This window comes from Myxocyprinus asiaticus, chromosome 30, assembly GCF_019703515.2.
Source record: "Myxocyprinus asiaticus isolate MX2 ecotype Aquarium Trade chromosome 30, UBuf_Myxa_2, whole genome shotgun sequence".
Taxonomy (NCBI): Eukaryota; Metazoa; Chordata; class Actinopteri; order Cypriniformes; family Catostomidae; genus Myxocyprinus; species Myxocyprinus asiaticus.
In genome coordinates, this window is record NC_059373.1 from 27,458,942 (window position 1) to 27,485,505 (window position 26,564).

The following is a 26,564-nucleotide window of genomic DNA, read 5'->3' on the forward strand; positions in this document are numbered from 1 at the left end:
TCAAGTGGACAGGAGGTAGGACAGTTAGAAAGAAGCACTTTGGAGACCTCAGTCTCTGAGAGAGGAGAGAAAGAGGAAAACAGAGGATGGGATGTTGGAAGAGAGTAGCTGTGGGTGTTAGGTGTAGAGAACTGGCTGCTGATACTCACTACATTGTCAGTAAAAAACATGGCAAAGTCATCAGCAGTCACAGAAGTAGAAGGATGTGGTGGAGGACGATAGAGAAGAGATGAGAAAGTTGAAAATAGCTTACGGGAATCTGGGATGTTACTGATCTTGTTCTAGTAATAATCAATTTTAGCAGCAGAAACTCTAGAGGAAAAAGAGGAGAGAAGTGATTGATACTTACACAGGTCAGCAGGGTCTTTTGACTTGTGCCACTTTCTCTCCACAGCCCTCAGCTCAGTTCGGTGATCACAAAGTGTCTCCAACAGCCAGGGGATGGAGGGTGTGGCACGTGCTGGCCTTGAGGTAAGAGAACAGACAATATCAAGGCTGATGCAATTTCTTGATCATCTAGATTACACTGTTATGTCTCAGAATAGCTATCAACTGGACTGCAGCACACAGCAGGTTTTCACTGATGTCCAGCAGTGTCCAAAGCTCCACATGCTTCAATTCCACTCACCTGTGAAGACTGAAGGCCCTTCACCCTCCGGGTGAACAGCAGGCTTCAAACAGCAGCTGCAGAGCTTTGAGTGCATCACTCTCAACTCTGTCTCCAAGTCAGCATCTCATTGAGAGGTGCTTCACATTTCCACTCGACCAGCTCCTGGGAGACATGTGCTCTTAGGGCATCATTTGTAATGGACTTCAGATACAGACTTTGCCCTGGTAATACCAGCAAAAACTATTTACATCCAAGAGCAGATTTGTCTTAAGTAGTTTGACCATATTTGTCTAAAGTAGTTTGGATAAAAGCATTGCCTAAATTAATGAATATAAATGTAGTATAAATAAATTGTAAATGTTCTTTTAACAATAAAGATGTACACTATTTAAAATAGTTTTTAGGTGTTTGGGAAGCTCAAATCATATTATCCAGAGCTCCTCATTGGTTAAACATTCGAACATTAGTGGTCCCAAAAAGTATTTGAACACTTAAAGGGATAGTTCACCCAAAAATGAAAATTCTCTCATCATTTACTCACCCTCATGCCATCCCAGATGTATATGACTCTCTTTCTTTTGCAGAACACAAATTATGATTTTTAGAAGAATATTTGAGCTCTGTAGTTCCATACAATGCAAGTGAATGGGTGCCAAAATTTTGATGCTCCAAAAATCACATAAAGGCATCATAAAAGTAATCCATGCAACTCCAGTGTTTTAATCCATAACTTCAGAAGTTGTATGATAGGTGTGGGTGAGAAACAGATCAATGGACCCTTTTCACATATCCGGGTTTGCAGAGCGGAAATAGAATCATAGTTGGGTAAACTTGAATGCCGGTAAATGGGAGACCACAACAAATGTAATTTTTGCTCACCCGTTTGCTAAAGCAAAAGAAAATATTAACAATTGCAGTTTAACGGCTTTTCAAAGGAAGATATAAATATACTCCTGGGTAATATAATACAAAGTTCAATGTTATAAATTTACATCAAATATTTTTAAAATTGGAAGTATAAAATGTTTGATACATTTACGTTGTTAAATAAGTCATAAATGTGTCATAACACGTCTGTGAAAAGGGTCCATATTTAAGTCATTTTTTGCTGGAAGTTCTTCTCCCTACCCAGTAGGAGGCGATATGCAAGAATGTGAATCACCAAAAACACAAGAAGAAGAAAGTTAAAGTGGAGATTGACTGAGCAGGGAGGAGAATTTGTGGTAAAATATATATATATATATATATATCTGTTTCTCACCCACACCTATCATATCGCTTCTAAAGACATGGATTTAACCACTGGAGTCATATGGATTACTTTTATGCTGACTTGTGTGATTTTTGGAGCTTAAAAATTTTGGCACCCATTCACTTGTATTATATAGACCAAAACAGCTGAGAAGTTCTTCTAAAAAACTTCAGTAATTTGACTTCAGCAGATGAAAGAAAGTCATACATATCAGGGATGGCATGAGAGTGAGTAAATGATGAAAGAATTAAAATTTTTGGGTGAATTAATCTTTAAGCCACACTTTAAAATGCACAGATAACAAACTATCAAATCAAGTGGCATCTGCAAACAAATAATGCTAGACCTTTCTCAGAATTTCACTTTTCATAGTCCAGTGGGTCCAAAGGACATTTTTAGGGGATGCATGAAGTCAGTTCCCCTCAAGTTCACAGAGGTGTCCTGTGTAGGTTATAATTTTAACTATGGGCATGTTCCACTAATTTTTAGGGCTGGGAGTCGATTCCAAAAAGAACTGATTTTTCGATTCTGAGGCTTTGGGAATCGAAAGTTGACTGCGCTCAGGGGCGTGACGTGATCTTTTGTCATTTAGACACACATTTATAAATAGTGTGAAGTATGCTTTATATCGCACTGTTTATTGAAAGATTTCACTTTGCCTCCTGTTTTTCCTTAAGGATCGAGAAAATTATTTTTGAATCGATTTGATCAATTCTGAAAACCAAAAATCAGAGTTGATTCCAGAACAGCACTACTAATTTTGACAACCAGAAAGTGTCCAAATACTATTTGCTTTGATTTTGAACTCTGTTCTATAATTTACATTTTCATTTCTTTTTGTGAAATGTTTTTTTTTTTTTTTTTTTAAGTGTGCTTTTGTTATCTTTCTTTAAAATAGATGCAACTTGGTTTGGTATTTTGTAATCTAATGCACTGATATGCATACATTTGTAAGAGTGGTTTAAGTGTCCAAAGACAGTATATCTACATTAATACTGAAAGTGATACATCTTTAACAGATGCCTTCAGTAACACACCTGACAGTAATATCTAACAGGGTCTGCTTCAACAAAGCTAAATTGTCTTTTGAAGCCTCACGGCACCGTTCTGTCACAAGTGTCTTGCTAGTTGGTATTAGACCAGAAGCTTTATGGCTTCCCCTTCACGAGTATCTCTTGACATGTACAGGGAGGAGGCTGAGATCTGAAATTAACGTTCTGCTCTGGTAGTTCTGACCATGAACTTACTATATTCAGTGTTCCAAATACTGATGTATTTAAAATACAGTGGAGGCAACTTCTGGACACCGCTGAGGCTCTGTAAAAGAATCATCCAGACTACCCCCGGGTTACTGAACAGGATCAGTGATCAGATCATTCAAGCCTTACCTGCAGCACCAGCTATGAGTGTGACAGACAGAATTTTACAATTAGGCAGAGATTTTGTGTGTGGTATAATTAAGGGATGTATGATTTAGAATTTGGAATTTGTCACAGTGAATCCTGAAGTTAAGCTTAGCTCTAGTGCTCAGAGGAAACAAGTCTGCCCTATAGTTGCGCTGCAATTCTACCACTTGAGTTCTGAGTACTAGCAGAGTGTTCACATGACAACCAGCACAACAGACAGTCAGACAGGATAAACACGGTGAAGGTAGCATAGAAGCTTGCCCTGCTGGCATTCATTTTATTTATCAGGAATCGATTGGATCATGAAAAGTGGGTGTTACGCACCAAAATGGAGCCAGATGGTTGGGAGGAGAGGGGTTGAAAAGTAACAAGAAGGGTTTATTATGTCCGATGAAAAAGAAAGTTGTTTCATGGCAGAACAAGTTATTACATTTTGATAAAAGATTGCAAAGACATTTTTGTGTGCACCAATTAACCGTACAAAAAAAAGACTAGGAACTTGAATTAAGAAAGTAAATAGGGTCCATTTCAATTTCATTTTGACTTGATAGGTGTAGCAGAATAGGCTTGAGTGGTTCTGGCACCGCTTGTGCATCGGTTGGAGGCGTATGTCTGCCTGATCACCTCCAGTAGTGAATGGTATGTGTACACCCTCAAGGGAATGTGACCCTGGGCTGCGCTGCTGGTTTTGTTTTATTATTTTTTTTTTTTTATTATTATTTTTTTCTGGATTTATTCCATGCTTGTAATTAAGGTTATTTTGTTTTATGAGTGTTCAAAAGTGTCTAAATGTTGTTGGTGCAGTTAAGTCTTTATATGGAGTTATGGTTTTGATGAGAAATTTTCCTTAAATTCTTGTCATTAGTCTGTCCTTGATTAATTTTAATATTTCTTTTATTTCTTTTTAGGGGGTGCTGTGGGTTTGCCTCAGGTTGGCTGGTTACAGGAGATTTTGGCCCTTATGCTCCCTATCTGTCACTCACTCAACATTGTGTTGATGTAGTGACACTAGGGGTCACACTTGGGAGCCCCAAACACCTCTGCTTTTTTGAAAAAAGGCCAATGAGAATTGGCGAGTGGAATTTGCATGCCACTCCCCCGGACATACGGGTATAAAAGGAGCTGGTATGCAACCATTCATTCAGATTTTCTCTTCGGAGCCGAGCGGATCTATTCATTGAAGCTGAATTCATCCGCGAAGTTCATTCACCTCATCTGCTGGATTCTACAGCGCATTTCAGCAGTTTCTCCCCCTCTGCACCCGTGGAGTGAAGAGAACGCCCCTGGGCGCTTCGGCAGAAACAACTAAAAGAGTATATTCTAAAAAGAGTATATTTTCTTTCTAAAAGAGCGGCACACATGGAATGTCTTTTTAAAGATGCCTTTCTGTTTGTGTGTTATTCCTGGTTGCGGTCGTTATCTCTCTGCTTCTGACGGCCACGATCGTTGTCTTACGTGTCTGGGCGCTGCCCACGCGGAGACATCGTTCGTGGATGGGTCTTGTCCTCATTGCGAGAACATGACCATGGCAACGTTGCGGTCGCTGATGCGGAAATGACGGACATGCTTTCCCAGGTGGCCGCTATCATCGGGCTAGAGTGGAACCCTCATGAACAAGCACGCACAGTCAGTGCTGAACTGTCTGGCTCCTGGGGCATATGGCATCCTCAGCGGCGGCCACACCGCTCGGGTTGGTGCATATGAGACCGCTATAGCATTGGCTTCAGACTCGAGTCCCGAGATGGGCATGGCAATACGGGACACATCGCGTGGCCATCACACTGATCTGTCGCCGCCTCTTCAGCCCTTGGACCGACCTTGAATTTCTACGGGCAGGGGTTCCCCTAGAGCAGGTCTCCAGACGTGTCATGGTTACAACAGATGCCTCCAAGACGGGCTGGGGCGCCGTATGCAACGGGCACACAGCCGCCGGCTCCTGGACTGGCCCGCGGCTGCGTTGGCACATCAACTGCCTAGAGTTGTTGGCAGTTCTGCTCGCCCTGCGGAGGTTTCGGCCATTGATCCAGGGCAAGCACGTGTTGGTCCGGACGGACAACACAGCGATGGTAGTGTACATCAACTGCCAAGGCGGTCTACGCTCCCATTGCATGTCACAACTCGCCCGCCATCTCCTCATGTGGAGTCAGCAGCACCTCAAGTCACTATGAGCCACTCACATCCCGGGCGACCTCAACACCGCAGCGGACGTGCTGTCACGTCAGGTTACCCTCAAGGGAGAGTGGAGACTCCACCCTCAGGTGGTCCAGCTGATTTGGAGTCAATTCGGTCGAGCACAGGTAGACCTGTTTGCTTCCCGGGAATCCTCCCACTGCCCGCTTTGGTACGCCATGACCGAGGCACCCCTTGGTATAGATGCGCTGGCACACAGCTGGCCCCCTGGACTACGCAAATACGCATTTCCCCCAGTGAGCCTACTTGCACAGACCCTGTGCAAGGTCAGGGAGGACGAGGAGCAGGTCATCCTAGTAGCATCCTACTGGCCCACCCAGACGTGGTTCTCAGATCTCATCGCACGATAGCCCCCCCGGCGAATTCCCCTGAGGAAGGTCCTCAGGGGAATTCACTAGTGCGTAACGCGACCGGGCTATGTGCTCAAGGTTCCCATGACCCCTTTTAGGGATCAGGTGGTGAACCTGCAAGCGCCGCCTAGGATGAGGCAGACTCAGCCTTGGCGTTGCTGTGTCCGGTGCGAGCTTTACACATCTATTTGGATCGCATGCAGAGCCTTAGTAGCTCTGAGCAGCTCTTTGTTTGCTTTGGTGGACAGCGGAAAGGAAGCGCTGTCTCCAAACAGAGGATCGCCCACTGGGTCATTGACGCCATCGCGATGGCATATCAGGCCCAGGACGTGCCACCCCCTGCAGGGTTACGAGCCCACTCCACCAGGAGTGTGGTGGCCTCCTGGGCCCTGGCCTCTATGGCAGACATCTGCAGAGCAGCGGGCTGGGCAACACCCAATGCCTTTGCGAGGTTCTACAATCTCCGGGTTGAGCCGGTCTCGTCCCGTGTATTGGAAGGCACAAGCAGGTAAGTTCCGGGACAAACTGGCCGGGTGTACCGCTTGCGCATAGCGCCTTTCCCCTCCCTTGTGGTGAAAACGTGTGCTCTTGACTCCCAGTCGTGTTCACAGACTGTGATCCCTGGATGACGTTCCTCCTTAGCTCTCTGGCAGTTGAGTTTGCGGAGAAACTCGCTGACCAGCCCAGTACGTGCGCTAATGAGCCCCTGTACTGAGGTAGGTGCTCCACATGTGCTGGTTCCCCGAAGGCGACCCCATGTGATATCTTCCGCAAAATTGTTTCCCTGATGGCAAACTGCGTCTTCCTTGGGCAGAGGCCCCGCTGACCCCGGTCGCCATGCTCTGTAGAAACTCCTCCCCCTTCGGGTAGGACCTACCATGCGACCTCTCCACATGACATACTTCCGACAAGACTCGGTAAGACCATGTGACATATTCCACTCAGAATACCTCCCCCCCCCTTTTGGGCGGGGTGTGGTCTCCGCAGTGTCTTCCCCATGACACAGACACTTATGGCTCCCAGTCAGTTAACAAATTCCACTCTTTTTGGGGAGAAAAGAGAGGGAAAAGAGGCCTCGGCTGGGCTAGCCTGTCACTATAGTTGGGCAGCCAACTTGTTCCTAATGGACCGTTCGACGCTCATAAGAGCATTGAGGGAGGTTACGTGACGGCCTGGTGCACTGGCTACGAGGCACACAGCAGTCTGCCCGTCACACACCGCCAGTTCACGTAACACAGTTCAGCTAGTTGTGGCATTTTGTATAAGGACCCCTAGTGTCACTACATCGACACAATGTCAAGTGAGTGACAGATAGGGAATGTCCTGGTTACTTTCGTAACCTCCGTTCCCTGATGGAGGGAATGAGACGTTGTGCCCCTCTTGCCACAATGCTGAACTACCCGCTGAAATGGCCGGGACCTGGTCTCGGCTCCTTAGCACAAAACCTGAATGAGTGGTTGCATACCATCTCATTTTATACCCGTATGTCCGGGGGAGTGGCATGCAAATTTCACTCTGCAATTCTCATTGGCCTTTTTTCAAAAAAGCAAAGGTGTTTGGGGCTCCCAAGAGTGACCCCTAGTGTCACTACATCGACACAATTTCTCGTTCCCTCCATCAGGGAACGGAGGTTATGAAAGTAACCAGGACGTTTGCTGTGGTAGTTCAGTTGAGTACTGTTTTAAATTGTGCAGTGTGACCATGAGTATGTGGGTATGGTAAATGTCACTTTTGGGAAGGGTGGGCCCTTTCTTCCTAGTGTTGTTGCTTCCCTGGAGATCAGCCCCAGCCTTCCCAGCTTTTTAAAAGAGGTATTCTGCTTATGTGTGTAGGTAACTAAAAGGTATGTAAATTGTGTTCACATCAGTGACGCGTTAAAAGTTTTTATTAATGAAAACTAATTTTAAATGAGCAAAACTGTTTCCATCTTCACTGGGTATAACAAACCTGTGTTCTTGTGAGTAAGTGGTTTTCCTCTTAGAGTTAAGTCCTTGGTGAGAGTCCCAAGGTGGCGTAGTTGGCTACATCCAAACTCATTTAAGTCTGCCCTTTCAAAGTCCTCGACACCCTCTGCCACAGGAATAGTTCTCCCAAAAAGAAAATTCTTTCATTTTCTCACCCTCATGTTATTCCAAGCATGTGACTTTCTTCCTTTAAATACATAAGGAGATGTTAGTCAGAATGACAGCCTCGGTCACCATTAACATTGATTGTATGGAAGAAATATGCAATGAAAGTGAATGGTGACTGAGTTTCATGTTCCACAGAGGAAGACATGCCAGTTTGGAACAGTGAGTTCAGTGAGTGAGTGATAACAGAATTTTCATTTTTCGGTGAATTATCCCTTCAAGTGTCTTGTTTGCTCAGGGAGATATGTCCGAAATGTCTATTTTGTCTATCCAAATGTGGTTATTTATATATATTTTCATTAGGGATTGTGAGGGTCAAATTAAGACAAACTGTTATTTAAAATGTACACTTTGTACAGTTTACATAGAGAAAATTCAGTCCATAAATCTCAAAAACTATTATGTAGAGGCACACTGAATTAAGCTCATCCAGTGACTGATACACTGTTTGATTCAAGTTCATTGAGCAACTATTTCAACATTGTTCAAAACAAGTTGACCGCATTGTTTATGTTGCTCCTCCACTCATTCTGTCATTGTGTGGCAAGTGTGAAACGGGTTAGTAAGAAACAAGCTGTGGAGGAAAAATATGCTCCAATTTATTGTAACCATGTAATTAAATGCAAAGCAGATTACCAAGTGAATTCATCAGCGAGAAAGGCTTGATTAGAGCCTGAAATATGTGAGTATTTCTCCATTGCCAAAATAAAGCTTTTTCACTTAAGCACATACTTAAAAATTTGGTGTCAGACAGAGTTTTTGTATCTTGGCAACCCTTTAATCTCTCCTTAAACTTGTTGGTGTCGTAATGAGCCTCATTTCCCCGCAAACAACTTACAGGTATTGTCATGTCAAATGGTGTTATGGTTGCTAAGCCTGAGTAATGTTAGAAGTGTGTAGGTAAACATCCAAAAGTGAAACCACTTAAAGCTTTAAAAGATATCTAAAGTTATAGTTTACACAAATAAAAATTCTGTCATCTACTTACCTTCCTGTTATTCCAAACCAATTTGACTTTCTTCTGTGGAACACAAAAGGAGAAGTTTTAAAGAATGTTCATGCCGCTCTTTCCCATAAAACAAAGCATACAGTGACCAGGGGCTGTCATGTTCCAAAAAAAAAAAAAGACAAAAAAAAGCACTATAAAACTAAAATCAAAAGTAGTCTATATGTCTCATGTGCTATATTAAAAATGATAGCTTTGGGGGGGGGGGCTTAATTTGGAATGCCCAATTCCCAGTGAGCTCCCAATGCGCAAGTCCTTGTGGTGGCGTAGTGGCTTTCCTCAATCCGGGTAGCGGAGAATGAATCACAGTTGCCTCTGTGTCTGAGACCGTCAATCCGTGCATCTTATCACGTGGCTTATTAGGCGCGTTACCGCAGAGACCTAGCGCGCGTGGAGGCTTCGTGCTATTCTCCACGGCATCCATGCTTAACTCACCACGTGCCCCACTGAGAGTGAGAACCACATTATAGCGACCACGAGGAGGTTAACCCAACGTGACTTTACCCACCCTAGCAACCGGTCCAACTGGTTGCTTAGGAGCTCTGGCTGGAGTTACTCGGCATGCCCTGGATTCAAACTTGTGACTCCAGGTGTGGTAGTCAGCGTCTTTACTTGCTGTGCTACCCAGGCCCCTGCCAAATGATAGCTTTAATGCTGCCTTCACGTACTATCAGAATTATCGTAAATACGAGTTTTGCATTCTGAAGTTGCACATGAATGACCCCTCAAGTCGTAATTACAACTGGGAAACTCAAATACAACATGTGAGGAGTCCTAAACTTTCAAAATGGTGGAGGAGAGTACAGTTTCCGTAGTGAATGATAGGTTTTGTTAATTTTTCTAAGTACATCTAATTGTTAGTGCTTGCCATTTTGGTCATATTCATTTATGTATATCAGCAGCCATTCTCTGCATTTTGTAAATTTTTACACTGTGAAAATAGCTTGTAGTTGACCAAAATTCCATTATCGTCAGCAAGTTAAATGAGTGATACAGTATGTAATAGAATTCTCCTAATAGAATAGACATAAGAATATACAAATGTTTGCTAAATGTTATAAACATATATTGTCTCTTTATATGGCATACTGGCATTAACATATATTACAAAATTAACAAAGAAAAGTTACAAAGAATCTTCGTATATATATCAGGAGATAAAGGACACAAATTAAATATAAAAAATTACCCATTGTATATATTGTATCACAACCATTTATCAATAATATTCATTACTCAATGAAGAATTATTGTATGCACATAAATCAGTAAAGAATTACATTTTGAGGGGGACTGTGTAGCTCAACGAGTATTGACGCTGACTACCACCCCTGGAGTCACAAGTTCAAATCAAGGGCGTGCTGAGTGACTCCAGCCAGGTCTCCTAAGCAACCAAATTGGCCCAGTTGCTAGGGAGGGTAGAGTCACATGGGGTAACCTCCTCGTGGTTGCGATTAGTGGTTCTTGCTCTCAATTGGGCACGTGGTAAGTTGTGCGTGGATCGCAGAGAGTAGCATGTGCCTCCACATGCAGAGTATCCGGTGTCATGCACAACGAGCCATGTGATAAGATGTGCGGACTGATGGCCTCAGAAGCGGAGGCAACTGAGACTTGTCCTCCGCCACCCGGATTGAGGTGAGTAACCGCACCACCACGAGGACCTACTAAGTAGGGGGAATTGGGCATTCCAAATGGGGATAAAAATAAAAAAGTGGATAAAAAAAAAAAAAAAAAAAAGAATTACATTTTGTGTCATACATACATTATTCTTCGGGAAATGTCAATTATGTAAATACGAATGTTGGTCATGCATAATTCAAGAGCATGGGCAACAATCACCCAATATTCAAAATGTCTACACGTACACTGGCGGCCAAAGGTTTGGAATAATGTACAGATTTTGCTGTTTTGGAAGGAAATTGGTACTTGAATTCACCAAAGTGGCATTCAACTGGGGCCGGTTGCACCAGCTATATGTAAGTTACATATAGTTACCTATAGTTGTGACGTAAATGGGCACTAAGTCACAATTTACGCACAACTAAATATTTGAGCATTGCACCATTAAACTTAGGTAGAACGTAACCCTATATATAAACTAAATATTTATGGAAGCCTCCGATCAGGTGTAACGGATGAATAAAAAAGCAGACTCAATCACATCAATGAGCTCATGTTTCAGTTGACAGGCTTCAGTCCTTTCGACATATATGATGATGTTGGCATTTACACTCGTTTACATTTATGGGAGAAAACATTATGTAAAAACGTACTACTTCAGCATGAAACCGGTACACTTTCCTGTGTGCTCCGCCCAGTGTCAAGTTCCAACTTATACAAAATATATAAGATATTAAAATGAATAAATTTCTATTTTTCCAGCCTGTTGTATTGGAATTTATTTATTGCCCCTTATTCATTTTAGATACAGTTATTAAATATTGTTATTTACATAGGCTAAATATACCATTAATTAAATCTTGTTTTATTACATATCATATTTTAATGGGGATATAATTTATTACAGCTGACATTTATGTGAGCAAACAAGGTTTGAACAACAACCGTAACAAGATCAAACTGAAATTCACGGCTTTTTAACACTTCTGTATCAAATTTGAAGACTGCTTATTGGATCAGTACAAGTAAACGTTATATTATAGGACTACGCATTACTTTACGGAGAGCTTACGACCTACTAGTTAAGTCTTGCCTTCAGAAAAGGCGGTGCAACCAAATTAAGCACTGACTTAGTTACAAACTACCTAGTAGTTACTAAGCCCTTAGTGTGAACTTTACGTCCCAACTTACATGAGACCTTAAGCACAGCTGGTGCAACCCTGCCCAGCTCCTGTCTCAGCAGGAATATTCATTCAACAATTTTCCTCTCATCACTGTATCATGGGAAATACATTTTAAAAAGCTATATATACTCCCAGCACAGATGCAAAAATACAAATAAATTTCAATATGTCTAACTGAACCTCTTATGAAACTCCCAAAAATATTAAATGAAGTTTTTAAAAGTATAAATAATCACATTTAGTAATGAAACCAAGTCATATTATTCCATTTAAATTGTATTTACCTATTTTAATCAATTATATACAATTTACATTAACCCCACCATCCCAGTAAAAGATCAACAGACAGCAATATAGAACTCTGCAATAAACATTGTATTTAAAACTAATTATAACAACAGCATGTACATAACGTGGGCAGTGAGCACTACATTGAATATTTCAGCGCAGGTTTATAGACTTTAAGATGATGATGAGCAGCCATAAGAGCCATTACAGTTTAACAAAGTAAGAATATTAGTTACATTTATCAAAAATTTAATTTTTTATTTATTAACTTCTTACAAAGAAACAGTCAGGAAATTGATGTTTTTCCTGAACATTTCAGTCATGGTTCCATTCTTTTATTTATAAAGTTGATAAAATTACAATTAAAAAAAATATCTTTTACATTTGGGCTGTGTACTATAAAAAAGGCAGATGTACCTGTGTATCTGAGATGGCTTGGCTTCATGCTGTGAAAATCAAAGAGTTGAATGAATATTATCCCGAATGTCAACCCGAACATTAACTGTATCGCACTCAGTTTTATGACGGTGTGAGAAGCATGTGAATGAGATGTAATATCGGTGAGAGAGATAACGGAAGTGTCCGTTTATGAAAGTGTCCATGGTGCGAGTGATCAGATGTGCTACTTCTCCTTCTGGAGCTGTACAGGGAGGGAAGCAGGCTGGCGATGATTCTCCGCACACAACATGCTGTTCCCTAATGACTCAGTACACTTGACATTACGTTCTGTTAATGCATATGGGGAGTGTCCTTCTACACGACCTAGTTGAAACCTCTCTACAATAACGCCAATATTCTAATATTGGCTATGGTGTTTGAGCTTCGCCCTTTTAGGCGTGTATTCTTATTGTATTCTATAAAAGCAGGCGCGCAAACACCATTCCACAGAATTTTCTTCTTTCACAACAGCGATTCATCTGTTGTCTAGAAGCCCTTTCCTGCTTTGCCGTCGACATACACAAGTCAGCGGGCAGAATCTTCAGGGCAACGAGAAGCCTCTCCGCTCCCCTGTAGTCAGGGTTGGAAGGGTTACTTTTGAAATGTATTTCACTACAGATTATGGAATACATGCTGTAAAATGTAATTTGTAACATATTTTGTTAGATTACTCAAGGTCAGTAATGTATTCTAAATACTTTGGATTTCTTCTTCAGCACTGGTAGATTTATTCACTTGTTTTGACTATAAAAACTCTGCCAGTACAGTAAGACAAAATACACGTTAAAAATACATTCTCTGAAAAACCTAAATATCTTATGCAGTGTTGTTTCTAAAACAAGATTAATGTAATTGATCTTGTTTTAAAGATTTTTAGATATTTTTACAGGAAAACAATACAAAAATTATAATAAAAGAATAAGATTTTTGCCCTAATATCAAAGGTCTTACTAGAAAAAAGAAATTATGATCTAACATAAATTTTCTTGATAAACAAATATGATCGTGCCTGGTAACATGTAGATGTAAAATGGCTAGAAATAGTATTTTAGCTTAACGTAAAGCTGACAATTTACACAAGGTTTATTTCTATTTCTTCTGCTCCAAACTTACTTCAAACTTACTTCTCTGTCTGCTCGTATGAATGTAACACATCATAAGAAAGTGTTTCACCGCTGTTCAAATGCACTTTGGATCGCATCATTTATATGTATAAATGTTTTCCATCTGAAAGGACTAAATATTAAATGAAACAAATGACAATAAAATGCAAAGTAATCTCTTCAGTAATCAAAATACTTTTTGAATGTAACTGTATTCTAATTACCAATGATTTAAATTGTAACTGTAGTGGAATACAGTTACTTATAGATTGTATTGTAAATACGTATTCCAGTTACTTGTATTTCGTTACTCGCCAACCCTGCCTGTAGTGTTCTGACAAACATCACTCCGCTGTAAAATTCATGCTGAAATTGGGGTGATTCGCCATTGGCTGTTGCTGCACCTGTGCATTTACATATATTTGCATAGCTTATAATCGCATGCGGCGCTATGTGACCCACAGCAGAACTACAAACACCCTGCTGTGGGTAAGTAGCACTGATGATTGCTCTGTTAAATAAGAATGTATTATGTTGGTTACAAGCATAAGGATTATTGGTTGCCCCCTGCCCTCCCTTCAAGAACTATATACTTCCAGAGTGAGAAAAAAGGCTGGAAAAATCACTCTGGACCCCACTCACCCAGCCCACTACCTTTTTGAACTGTTGCCTTCTGGCCGACGCTTCAGAGCTCTGAGCACCAGAACCGTCAGGCACAGGAACAGATTTTTCCCTCAGGCTATCCATCTCATGAACAGTTAAATTGCCCCACTGAGCAATAATTAATGTGCAATACACAGCTTAGTCTTTTTATATTATCCAACAATACAACCTCTTCTGCCATTACATTCCCTTGCACTGTATATAACCGATTTGTATTTAGATTTGCACTACGTATGTGTATGTGTGTGTGTCTGTGTGTGTATGTATGTGTGTGTATATACAGTATATGTATATATATATATATATATATATATATATATATATATATATATGTGTGTGTGTATGTATGTATATATATATAGAGAGAGAGAGAGAGAGAGAGAGAGAGATACTGTATATAGATATGTATGTGTATGTATGTGTGTGTGTATATATATATATTCTATTGTGTATTCTATATATACTTAATTTTCTTTTCAATATTTATTTTTTATTCAATTTTTAATAATTTTTTAAAAGTCTTATTGCTGTTTTGTATTGTTGCACACTGGAAGCTCCTGTCACCAAGACAAATTCCTTGTATGTGTAAGCATACTTGGCAATAAAGCTCATTATGATTCTGATAAGTTCGATGCATTAATCACAAAAGAGTGTATTTCATTCATCTGTCATCATTTGATTCTGTTAGTGAGTCAGATGTGTGATAATTGCGGTGATTAAACTGAGAATATTTGATTGTGTAATTAATTTGCCCTCGAATCTTATTTCTTTTTATATCATTTTTAAGATAACTGAGCAACATTGTGTATTCTAACCAGCCTTTGGAGGTGATTGTCCCAGGTATGTGTTTTATGTGATTATATCAATGTTAAAAAAGAGAGAGTTCCAGTGTTAGTTGAGACTGACCCATAGAGTGCATGTAATTTGATCGCACATGCAGAGCCATGTGATCGCCACGATGGAGTCACAAGATTGGGTTTTTGCTGTTTTACGTTTTATTCATATAAATAAGTTTATAAAATGATGGTCATTTAGTATGTCATTTTGCTTGTGTAAAAATGTGATCATATTCTGCTAAAATAATAGTAAGGAAACACAAGACACCCAGTTTCGCGTTTTGTTTTCAAATGTATAATTTATTTTTAAATTTGCTGTTTTATTATCCACTATACGGTTGTGACCAATATGTAAGCTGTATAATTACCACAGCCAGTAGCGGTTTTAACCACCACGCAAACCACGCAATTGCATGGGGCCCCGGACGTCGGGGGGGCCCCCGCCCCGGTAGGAAATCTCCGCAAAAAATGCTTGATGGGTGACATGTTGTTCTGGGCAGTTCACATTAGAAGCCGCTGTGGTCGAGACAGCTGAGTTTTTTAAGCAGGGTTCGGGTTTGTAATTTATGAAAAAATATATAGGCCGTCCGAAATTGTTTCATGCATGCACTCTCACACACAGATACGCGCAAACAGATGAGTTAGGGGCTGTTCACACCGAACGTGTTTTTGTCTGTGTCTGCTCTGTTTTGCCATTGTTTTCCTGTGTAAACGCGCTGGATGAACGTCCATATCTGCTGCACCGCGTCTCGCTGTTTCTGCAGTGTCTCACGGAGGACTGGCACATTTTTAGACACTGTGTCAAGTTAATAAGAGCTTCAGGTTTCAAAAATGCATGCAGAGACACTTGCGTTGTGTATCAGGCGTTGAACTGTGTCTAGATTTTTTTTTTTTTAGCACTGGTGTCACAAAGATTTAACGTTCTGCTCTAGTGTGCTGAGGGGACGCTGTGCTTTGTATGTTTATTGTTAGTTATGAATTTTGCCTACAATGCTTACATAAAATACAGCCTCAGCGTCAGAATATAAGCTCCAGGTGAAAGTAAAGTAAATAAGACAGGAATATATTACTATTGTATACAACAAATCCTCAAAGTAATAAAAATACTGTATCATATTATAATGGCAAACTGGACAACAATAAATAATTGTTGGGTTATAAAATTAATAAATAACAACTGAATTCCAAAATGTTACTGGGTGAAGTAGTAGGTTTTGCACACCCTGTTCAAAAAATTGTTTTGTATACATTTATGTAGGTAAATGTTGCTTTTTTATCACTGTATTGTGGAAAAACTGGAAAACATGCATTAATTATATTTAACTAGATTTTTATTTCATTAGACATTTTGAATGTACTTGGCTACAATCGTTGATAGGATGAATTTAAAATTATGATTTAAAATACATTTTATGTAATTTTTTAAGCAAACATTTTCAAAATGGGGTCCCAGCTTGGTCGGTTGCTTGGGGCCTTAGAAATCGTAAACCCACCCCTGACCACAGCAGAACTACACACATCCTGCTGTGAATAACTGAGCAACACTGTGTATTCTAACCAGCCTTTGGTTGTGATTGTCCCAGTTGCCCTAGATATATCTCCCTGTGGACCCAATAAAAAGAAAGCTGAATCTGCCTTAAGAGTGAATTCATCCATGCAACCAGTCACATATATATATATATATAAAACTAAAAGAGCTGCTTACATGTTCGCGTCTTTTTAAAGATGTTGTTCCGTAAGTGTTTTCTTATGCAAGATACACATCCTGCTGTTAGATCAGCATGAGAGCTGCATTCACTGTCAGCCCCGACATGGGACCTAACTTGGTCCTAAAAGTGCTCGCAGGGTCTCCCTTTGAGCCTCTGGACTATGTTGAATTACATGTGCTTTCTCTTAAGACCGCATCACTGCTGGCTTTGGCCTCAGTAAAACGGGTAGGTGATTTGCAAGCACTGTCAGTTGACAATACATGTCTGGAGTTTGGTTCAGGCCTTTCAAAACCACTGTCAAACCCAGAAAAGACTACGTGCCTAAGGTTATAACCACACCCTTCAGAGTGCAAGTGGTTCACCTTCAAGACTTTTTCCCTCCTGCATTTAATTCGGATGAGGAACAGTCCTTGCATTTGTTATGCCCTTTGCGAGTGCTACACGTATATGTTGATCACGCACGCTAGTTCAGACTGTCTGACCAACTCTTTTTGTGTTATGGAGGACGCACAAAAGGAATGTCCGTCTCCAAGCAAAGACTTTCTCACTGGATCGTTGAAACGTTCACCCTGGCTTACGAGCGCAGGGTGTGAATTGCCCAATTGGTGTTAAAGTACACTCAACTAGAGGCGTGGCCTCTTCATGGGCATGGATGAACAGTGTGTCCTTACAAGACATATGTTTTGCAGCAGGATGGTCTTCTCAAAACACATTCGTAAGGTTTTACAACCTAGACATCTCTGAAAACAAGTCCTTTCTGTCTAGAGTGCTTGCTATTTTATTGGCCAAATATATAATTATGCCTCTCTTTTTAAGTACGGGCTCCCTGTCACTTTACACAACTGCCTGCAATTCGGACCGTTGTGCTCCCAAAGTTACAGGCACTTCATTATAAATGAACTTCCTTTCCGACTGGGTTTGTGAAAGGGTTAATCCATACTATATGACCATAGGTAATATATATATTCTGAGTGTTCCCCTCCTGACTGGCCATGAGGGTCATTCACTTGCAGCATACTCATGTCGGCCACCATCCCACGAGACTGCGGTGTCATGTTTCCTCTCTGGGAAGGTTGTGTCATGTAGTGCAGCATGATGGGACTCTGTTCCCCATAGCAGAAAAGAGTAAGGGAACTTCTCGGTTACGTACGTAACCTCGGTTCCCTGAGACGAAGGACTCAGTGTTCTTTGAGGTGCGAGCGATGCGCTCTTTGTCCCTCAGTCAGAAACTTCTGAGGAATGGTGTTTGCGCACCTGCTTTTATAGCGGACAGCTTCGTGCCTAAAAGGGCAGGGCTCAAACACCATAGCCAATATTAGAATATTGGCATTATTGTAGGGAGGTTTCAACTAGGTCATGAAGAAGGGCACTCCCCATATGCATTAACAGAACGCAATGTCTCGTTCTCGTCTCAGGGAACCGAGGTTACATACGTAACATTTTCACTTGCGATAATGCAGAGCTGACCCAAACAGACACAGAGAATGAAATAACAGAGAATTCAAAAGTTGTTTATTACCGGTGTAGTCTAGGGCTAGTAGCAGCTCAAACTTCTCACTGAATATGCTGGATTCAGTCACGTTATGCCTTCCTCAAAGTTGTCAGAATGTTCTTTTACCATAATCAAGCTCCTAATTAGAGCTCTGTAGAGTTGGCAACAAAGCAAAAAGTCAGATCAAACATTTACACGCTATTTCATTTGTGTCAAGACTTTGGTTTCAGCAGATCTTGCTCACATTTCAATGGCCGTTGTTGATACCGGAAGTAAGTTTACCCTGCGAGGCACACCCCCGGATGTGAGAAATGCAGAAGTGTGAAAAAGGCCTATTAGCTTCCCCTCTGCAGTAGCTTTCAAATCTCGTTTGCATATGGGTGTCAAAATGTGTCACAACAGGTTTCCTGTCAGTGACACCAAAAACCATTGAGTTTTGTGTGTCTGCAAATCGAACACGATGCGCCAAGTTTGAAAATGTGGAAGCACAAATTATATTTTAATTATGGTGGAGGGCATAATAAGCTTTTCAGTGACAAAGTTTGCATTTGGCTACAGAGTGGAAAATATTTATCTGGAGTACTTAAATGGTGCTGTAATGTTTTTGTGTGTTTTTGTTCATGTTTCATATAATGTCTTTTATATTTAAATTTAGTTCAGTGTTTCCTTGTCCTTGTTTCTTGTCATGTGTCTTGTCATGTGATTTCTTGGACTTATCATGTGACCCTCATGTTTCATGTGTTTTGTTCTTATTGGTCTTTAGTTTATTAGTTTTGTCTCGTCGTTGGTTTATGATTTATTATCTTGTTATTAGTTCAGTCTTGTGATTGGTTGTCTTGTAAACATGTTACCTATGTCTGTGTATTCAAGCTCTCATGTTTGCCATAATGCCATTGTCCTTGATGTGTATTGTTCATGTAATGTTGTTCTTGGATCGGTCCATTGTTTCTTGTTCTCGGTTTCTTAGTCTAGTCTAGTCTAGTCTAGTCAAGTCTTTTGCAGGTGCTTTTTTATGCTTTTATGGAGTTTGACAACCCCTGGTCACTGTATATGATTTAATTATAAGGAAAAGAGCAGTTTGAACATAATTCTAAATTTCTCCTCTGGCGTTCCACAGAAAAGAGTAAGGCATATGGATTTGGAGATACATGAGAGTGAGTAAATGATGACAGAATTTATATTTTTGGAATAAAACTGAATTTTCTATTCCTTTAAAGGAATAATTCACCCAAAAATGAAAATTCTCTCATCATTTACTCACCCTCATACCATCCCAGATGTGTATGACTTTCTTTTTTCTGCTGAACACAAATGAAGTTTTTTAGAAAAATATCTCAGCTCTGTAGGTCCACACAATACAAGTGAATGGTGACCAGAAATTTTTTAAAGTAAAAAAAGCACATAAAGGCAGCATAAAAGTAATCTATACAACTCCAGTGGTTAAATCCATGATTTGTTTGTGTTCTGTGGAAGATAGAAAGTCCTACAGAGAGACATACATCTAAGATGGCCTGAGGATAAGTAAATGATGAGATAATTTTTTATTTTTGGGTGAACTATTCCTTAAAGAAAATGCAAAATTATATTTGACCAACATTTGTCTTATTTTGGTCAGCGCTTCCAGTGTATACAGTATGTAACACATAAAAAATAAAAAAAATAAAAAATAAAAAAAACGTACTTTAACTTTTTAATATTAAAGTACTTCTCTATTACTTGGATTTCTTGCTATAAGCCATCTTTCTTATTAAATGTGAGTGGTTTATGCTTATCAGTTGAAATTGAACATTTCTGTGAAAACAAGATGTACAGGTGTCATAATGTATGTTGTTACCAAACTTCCATAATTGTAAACTGTAAACTCCATAATTGTAAACTATTGTGAATGTGCACAAGAATGTCTTACATTTTATGACGTGAAGAACCAACTTGGTACCCACCACTCTTCCTTGTTTTAATGTACTCATGTCCACAGTCCTTTGTGCACAGCAGGCGGTCTAGAGTTGAGCAGGAGACATTTCATACCAATTACCTTCCTTTAGCCATTTACTTCTCTGACATATAACTTCATGCACCCACCACTGGATCTTAGCAGTAAAGGTGTACTATTATGGATGGCAGGTTTGGGTTGGAGGAGACCTGAGTCAGACAAGAGTAGCGAGAGCACTTTAATGCCGGATAAGGGCAATCCTACACAGCTCTTATCTATATGAGGCAGACCTCAAGACTCCCTCTTCTCTTAGATGTATTACTCAGTGCATAAAAAATTCCAGTCTCCCCACTCTGAGAGAAGCTTCGATTATTCCCAACACATTTAAGGCCTCTTACAAATCCATTAGGCTGGTGCACAAAAGCAGTTAATTGATCATTATGTGTAATGGACTGGTTCTGATTTTACATTGGACATCAAGTGGCGACCCAACAGTGTAGCAAAACAGTTTATCATTGTAACAATTCGGGAAAGGAGGAAGCTAGGACCGGCTTGACAAAACACGTAGACATTTATTGTTGCACTTTTCAGCGTCACACAATAAAGCTTTTCAGCTGAAACATTCACTGCACGTGTTGCTTTTCAGCAGACACGTTCAAGACAACGTCACACACACAAAGACACCGCTCATACGTCTCTCTCTCTCTCTCTCTCTCTCGCCGTCTGCTGCTGTCTCCTCTCCTCAAATACTCCCTCCTGGAATGCCAGAACGGTGTGGCACACAGGTGGAACTCATTCACTGCTTATCTTACCGGCCTCGCTCTGCCCAGATGCCGCTCGGCCTCGCCCTGCTCGACACAATCATAGAAAAGTAAATGACAATGTCCTTAAAATAAACATTGAGTATATGCTATAACTGCTGTTAATATGCTGATAACTGTCAAAAATCAGTTCATTCTAAAACACCGTTCAAAACGTTCAACAGAAATTCACATTCACGAAATAGGAGAAATTGGCAAACAGACTACATGCCAATCTGTCTTTGCTTAAAACATATGGCTTTTCTCCAAATAAAGAACATGGTTTATGGTGTTTCATGACCTTACATGTTGTCGGCTTAATCAGTGTAAGATCGTGCATGTAAAATAGTTCATAAAAATGTCTTAATATTACCATGTATGCCCTATAAAACATGTTAATACGTTAAATGATGTTCCACTGAACATAATGAGCTCATCATCCTATTCCTAAACTTTTATCTACATCATCACGTTTAACAGATTAGCTCACAATACTGACAAAGGCATCTAATATGTTTGGTATGCTAATCTTTAGTCTAACCCAGGATAGACTCTTATCATTACAAAGGCATCTTAGGAAATGTGTATTTCCAAATATGTCACACTTAGCTCACCAAAAAACTACATGAATGAAATTAGAATATGGCACTCACGTCTATCAACACCCAATGCAGTGACATTCCATTGTGTACCCAGCGTTATGATGCTGCCCAGCATTACAATGAGGTCTCTTGAAGCCCTGAAATTTCCATTGCTTTGATTGATTCAGCAGGTACTCAAGCCCAGAATGATCAAAATATACAATTGTGTGCTCACTTTTGTATTACTTACCCAGAATAAAAATGCAACTCATGGAGTCTGGATAATTGACAGGTATGTTTGACATGGGCAAAGATAGAATTTTTATATCACCACGTTAAGCTTCAGGTATCAGATTTAGAAGCAATTTTATTCTTTAAAGCTGAATTGTGTTTCTGTCCCACTAGGGTCACCAGTTGGTCTTCCATTGGTTGTTGAACAGATGGTCCCACCCCAAACTCAGGCCATTGCTCGAGCTAATGTTTCTGTGTCAAGCTGTTAAAGATGCTCAAACAAGCAGAGGAGTTTCAACAATGCTAGTGTTACACTCTTTGGTGAAATCAGTCTACAAATGGCATACATATATTTGTCTCTCTCTGTATATTAAGCTGGGACATGAGAAAGAATATTATACATATCAGCTTTAAAGTCGGTGTCTTTACATCATCTTTAAAAGGCAGTTCTGAAGGACAAACTCTGAAACCTTTAAAAGCTTTCAGAAAACATAACAGCATTCTTTTCAACGTCTGCAATGCAGTAAAGGGACCAAATTCATAAAAAATGAACTGATGTTGTCATACTGAGACAGAGAACAAAACTACAATTCATGAGTCCAGCAGTGGTTTTCATGTTCTTATATGACAGCTTTTGAGTTGCCGATCAAATAACTTTTTCTGAGAAAACACAGTGGTTAAAAGAAAAGTTAATTTTGCTGTCAAGTTGTTTGCCTTTCATGTGGTAGAAAAAGTAGTAATTACATGCAGGTTAAAACTAAGACAAAATTAACTAAACTAATTCAGATTCAGTCACTTATTTGAAGCATTATCAGGAAAAAATAAGTGAGCATATTATCATCACCAGAAGCTGGCATAATTTCTTGTGTTGTTCCAGTATCTAACTGCAGCAAACGTGACACAATTTTACAAGATGCAGATTTGTGCAAATATTTTTATCTTCTTAGGAAAACTGTATTCAGCTACTGTAACGAATCAGACTGAGAGGCAGACATAGGATCCATATGCAGGTTTAATAGAGTGATCAAACAGGCAAAAAGGTCAAAAACCAGCAGTCCAGTGAGGCAGACAAATCCAAAAGAAGAAACACAGAGGCAAAATCCACAATAAACAGGCACAGGTCAAAAATCCAAAACAGGGATAAACGCTTAGAATTACAGACTAAGAAAGAACTGGCAAGACTTCGCACAGAATGATAGAACCTCAGGGCTTAAATACACAGATAATGAGTAAAAATGAACAGGTGTGAGAGATAATGGTGGGAGGCAATGCATGACGGGGGTTGTAGTCCAGTGAGGGGTTAGTATTCAGGGGATGAGGATCGTGTGAACTGGCTAGGAGAAAAGACAGCTACACTTAACTAAAAGTCTTTTGGGTGGCATCCAAAAGAATCTAAAAACTTTGGAATACAGCTCAAATACTAGACACAATTACCTGGTAAATTGCTATTATTACTGTTTTTAAAGATTTGACTGTAACATGATAGGTTTATGTAAAATGAAATTAAGGTGTAAAATGATTGTGTATGTTTGAAACATTGCAATAAACAAACAAATAAAAACAAAAAAACTTTCTTCTATCCTAATTTACTATGCTGAGTCAACTACAAGTGGCCATTTCTAGGTAGATTTCAACAAAAAGTGTAAATTTCTTGGCTCTGTGGTGCTATTACTATGAAATATTGTTTGTTTGTTTGAGTACCCTGAATAGGCAGACATTTGCTTAACCAATGGAGTGATTTTGCGATGGGATTATCTGTTTGGTGACCAATGGCAGACAGGGAAGTGTTCTGTGAAACCTGTTTGAAAATAGTCATTGTTTTTGTAATTCCATTTGGTGATGGTAGTGGGACAGAAATTACACACTACATCTTTAAATAAAAAAAATGCTTGTTCTCTCGAGGCAAAAAAACTCTGGCACAAGCTTATATCTTAATTAGTCAGTTAGTGACTGTCCTCACATAACATATTACGATTTAGCTATACTGAAATAACTATCAGTTCTTATAGAAATGCCCAGCGGAATGGTAGATCTAAGGCCACTTGCCTCTGGACAAAATGCCTTTTCATCAAGGCAGTCTCTTATGTGGAATAGCAAGCAAGGATAAAAATGTTCAGAAAGCCCTTGTCTAAGATCTCCCTAACAAGAAGACCAATAAAAAAGTTGTTTCAAAATTGTGATAGGAAAAGGATGCATAAAAGCGATGTGATGCCATGCTCTAACCCACCCAATTGGGAACGTTAACAGGGAACAATTTTGGCTGTGTTATGTAAAGGTAAGGACCAAACGTTAAATAACATTCATGAAACATCATTGCGAAGTTCTTACAATGTTAGGAGAACACATTCTTAGTGCAACATTGCATTATTACCATAAAATGACTGTGAGAACTTGCACTGTTTTTAGCAGTAAAAACAAGTCCTTTGCAACTTATTGTAAAAGCAAAGCACAACCTAGACACTACTACAATCAGTCTGTCCTACCATACTGAGAAACTGATCTAGAAGCACAATTTTCAGAGAAGTGACTGAGAGGCAGTTTATAGCACAGAGTTGCAAGTCTCCTAATAGAAGAAATGGAAGTCCACAGACATCAGCACTCTGTTCAGCTCTTCACAGATTCTGTGTCTTTGAGAGTGGCTAGAAGGAAGCCACTTCTGAGAAAAGGACAACTCATCATGCCTGGAGTTTGCTCCAAGCCATGTGACAAAACCTGAACACTTTTGAAGAAAAAATTGTGCTCTGATGAGACTACAGCTAAGCTCTTTGGCCTGAGAGTGAAGCGCTATTTGGCGCAAACCAAATACAGCCCATGGCATCATGCTGCAGGGTTGATTTTCTGCAGGAGGAACTGTGCATTGTGCATATGTTGTCATCAAGGGCACTAAATATGGAGTAAAATACAAGAACATCCTTGAAGAATCTGTTTAGTTAGCCAGAAATCTGTGTCTAGAAAATTAATTTTCAACAACTGCTGTCCACCGAAGCTCTCGTCTAATCTAGTAGAACACATTTTTATTGAAGAATGGGCAAAAATTCAATATCTAACTGTGCAACGCTCAGACAGACATACACTAAAAGATCCACAGCTGACATTAGGAATTTACAGCGGGTTATTATAGTACGAGAGAAATGTTGTTTTTCGTTGCTGTTTTTGAATCTATCTATCTATCTATCTATCTATCTACACTACCGGTCAAAAGTTTTGAAACACTTACTCATTCTTTATTATAATTTGTTTTCACATTTTAGAATAATAGTAAAGTCATCAAAACTATGGAATAACATTAATGGAACTATGGAATAATAGAAATTGAACAATGGGAATTATGTTGTGACTAAAAATCCAAAATAAATTAAAACTGTGTTATATTTTAACATCTTCAAAGTAGTCACCCTTTGTCTAGAATTTGCAGACATGTACCCTTGACATTTTCTCAACCAACTTCTTGAGGAATCACCCTGGGATGCTTTTTAAACAGTATTGAAGGAGTTCCCATCTATGTTGGGCACTTATTGGTTGCTTTTCTTTATTATTTGGTCCAAGTCATCCATTTCAAAAACTTTTTTTTTTTTTAAATAAAATTTTAGTTTTATAATGAAATAAATTGATATGTTGGCACAATTATATTTTTGTCTATAAAACTAATTTCAAACATTTAAGCATACGCCTTCAGATCAAAAGATTTTTAAGATCGTGAGAAACATTTCAGTCAAGTGTTTCAAAACTTTTGACCGGTAGTGTGTGTATATACTGTGTGTGTGTGTATATATATATATATATATATATATTATACAACCCAAATTCCAAAAAAGTTGAGACAGTATAAAAAATGCTAATAAAAACAAAAATGAGTGATTTGTAAATTATATTCACCTTTTGCTATATTAATAATATAATAATTTTATTTATCACACATTTGCACATATACAGTGAAATTCTTCTTTTTCACATATCCCAGCTAGGCTGGGGTCAGAGTGCAGGGTCAGCCATGATACAGCACCCCTGGAGCAGATAGGGTCAAGGGCCTTGCTCAAGGGCCCAACAGTGGCATCTTGGCAGTGCTGGGGCTTGAACCCCTGACCTTCTGATCAGTAACCTGGAGCCTTAACTGCTGAGCCACCACTGCCCCTAAAGCATTCTTGGCCAGTACGGGGATCGAACCCACGACCTTGGCATTATTAGCACCATGCTCTAACCAACTGAGCTAACCGGCCAATTGAAAGCACTACAACTACACATTATATGATGTTTTACCTTGTGAATTTCATTGTATGTTTTTTTTAAATGTACAGTAATTTAAAATCAGACGATTGCAACATGCTCCAAAAAAGCTGAGATGGGCAAAAACAGCATTCATCTGTAATGGATATCATGAACATGGGCTTGGGATTACTTTAGGAAACCTTTGTTAGTCAACACCACTTGCTGCTGTATCCACAGATACAAGTTAAGACTTTACTATGCAAAGCAGAAGCCATACTTCAACACTGTCCAGAAGCACTGCTGACTCCTCTGGGCTTAGTCTCATCTTAGATGGAGAATAGAACAGTGGAACCGTGTTTTTGGTCCGATGAGTCCACATTTCAAATAGTTTTTGAAAAACACAGCCATTGTGTTATCTGTGCCAAAGAGGAAAAGGACCATCCAAGCTGTTATCAGCGTCAGGTCCAAACGCCAGTCTGTATGGGCCAGGGATGTGTCATGGCATGGGTAACTCACACATCTGTGAGGGCACCAATAATG

The 26,564-nt window shown here is 39.7% G+C and overlaps 1 long non-coding RNA gene and 1 other non-coding gene across 2 annotated transcripts; both read right to left on the reverse strand.

The window, feature by feature from the left end:
* Positions 1-759: 759 nt before the first annotated feature.
* On the reverse strand, positions 760-18,429 carry LOC127420659 (uncharacterized). Its single transcript, XR_007893844.1, has 3 exons — positions 18,304-18,429; positions 8,926-8,958; positions 760-772 (listed from the first exon to the last, which is right to left on the reverse strand). It is a non-coding gene; the product is annotated as an uncharacterized LOC127420659 (long non-coding RNA).
* Positions 18,430-25,961: 7,532 nt separating this feature from the next.
* On the reverse strand, positions 25,962-26,035 carry trnai-aau (transfer RNA isoleucine (anticodon AAU)). Its single transcript has one exon. It is a non-coding gene; the product is annotated as a tRNA-Ile (tRNA).
* Positions 26,036-26,564: the final 529 nt, after the last annotated feature.